Source organism: Crotalus tigris, unplaced genomic scaffold (genome assembly GCF_016545835.1).
Source record: "Crotalus tigris isolate CLP2741 ecotype Arizona unplaced genomic scaffold, ASM1654583v1 scf7180000017753.6788120, whole genome shotgun sequence".
NCBI lineage: Eukaryota > Metazoa > Chordata > Lepidosauria > Squamata > Viperidae > Crotalus > Crotalus tigris.
Genome location: NW_024096615.1, coordinates 3,893,948 through 3,895,619, shown reverse-complemented (window position 1 = coordinate 3,895,619; position 1,672 = coordinate 3,893,948).

Sequence of the window (1,672 nt, the reverse complement as noted above, 5' to 3'; positions counted from 1 at the left end):
CTGCTGTAGTGATGTGTAAAATTAAATATAAACTCTGCTTATTAATTTTTTCAGGCATTATACCTAGTAAAAAAAGTTCAGGTTTAAAATCCACATGTTCACCTAATATTTTTTCTAACCATGTATGTATCTTTTTCCAATAAGCCTTAGCTTTGCCACATATCCACCAAATGCCACAGCACACTTCTTTAGTACCTAGATAGTGCTTGTAGATATGTTTGGGGTTTTTTAAGTTTGAAAGCAAAATTTCAGTACCTTTGTCTGAGATATGTGGGAATCAAGAATCAAAAGCATTTAAAAGTGATGCTGTGAAGAGGTAGCAATAATTGTGGCCAAATTTAGATTCACTCCTGGAGATAATCAGAAGGCATGAATCTAATATATAGACTGGTATAACAATTTAGGCATTGACTAGGATTTAGGAGATCTAGTTCAGGTTGATTATCAACCAACTTACTGTGTGAATTAGAGCCATTATGCTGTCTATTAATCTAACCTATGATAGATTTACAGTTTGGAAAGAGTGGAATGGACTAGGAGGTCCCATGTACACCTAACCCTTAAATTTTTAAAGGAAAGGTAGAATTAAAAATAAAAAATCCAATTAACTTGCAAAATTATTTTAAAATATTGGCTTTATTTTTAAAAAAGCATTTCCATTCTATATAGAATTTAAGTCAATAGAGTCATACCTTTTAAATATTTTGTAAACCTTTTGTAATTATTCACCATTTTATCTATGTACATTGTTGCGGGAAATGGGAGAAAAATTCAGAAGTTTTATCTGGCATAATTGCAGATAATTATTTTATTTAGTAAATAAAATAAAAGTTTCCTAAAGTCAGATATATTCTCGAGATATAATGGAATGTTATGGATATTGTGAAAGAAAGGGATAAATTTATAAATACCAATTTGCCTCATTTTCAATTGCCTGAATTAATTCATTGTAAACTATTTTTATTTTTCCATACATTCCTTTAAAAAAATCTGCATATTTCAATTTCTCTTCTTTTGCCTCCTCCTTGAAATACTATTTGTTGCCCTTGCAAGACTAGAGAGAAGTAGATCTAGAAAAACAGTTTGTTTCAGCTTGGGAAATGTACTAATTATGACAGCTAGTAATGCAATTCATATTCAAAATATGCATTGGAATAGTCTTTGTGTTTCAAAAAAAGATTTAAAAATTATTTCTAAATTATTTCTTCTTCTACAGAAGAAAAGGAGTTATGATTTAATGTCCTGTTCATGCTACAGAAATAGATATTGTTGGTTTATAAGAGATAGTCTAATGCAAGACATAAGGGAAGGAATAATAGTTAGAAATAACCTTCCAGGTGGAATGACTTTTTCTGCTTTCCATGGGCAGTGACATGCAAAATATGCTTTTTATTTATTTTCATTGAATGAATTAGAAATGTTTCAACAATACTGAGTATTTTAATGGTGTTATTTTGTTCACAGTTCACATTTATTTCTCATCTTGCATCTTTACAAAAAGATAACACTTATTACACTTCAGTTCCTTTTTAGTATATTGTATCTTAGTCTATAAAACATAAATACTTTTCATATATCAATTTCTTTATATGTCCACAAACAACAGCCATTTCTGTGGACTGATACTATGGTTTATGTTGTTTTCTATTTATTGAGCAGATATTGATGAATG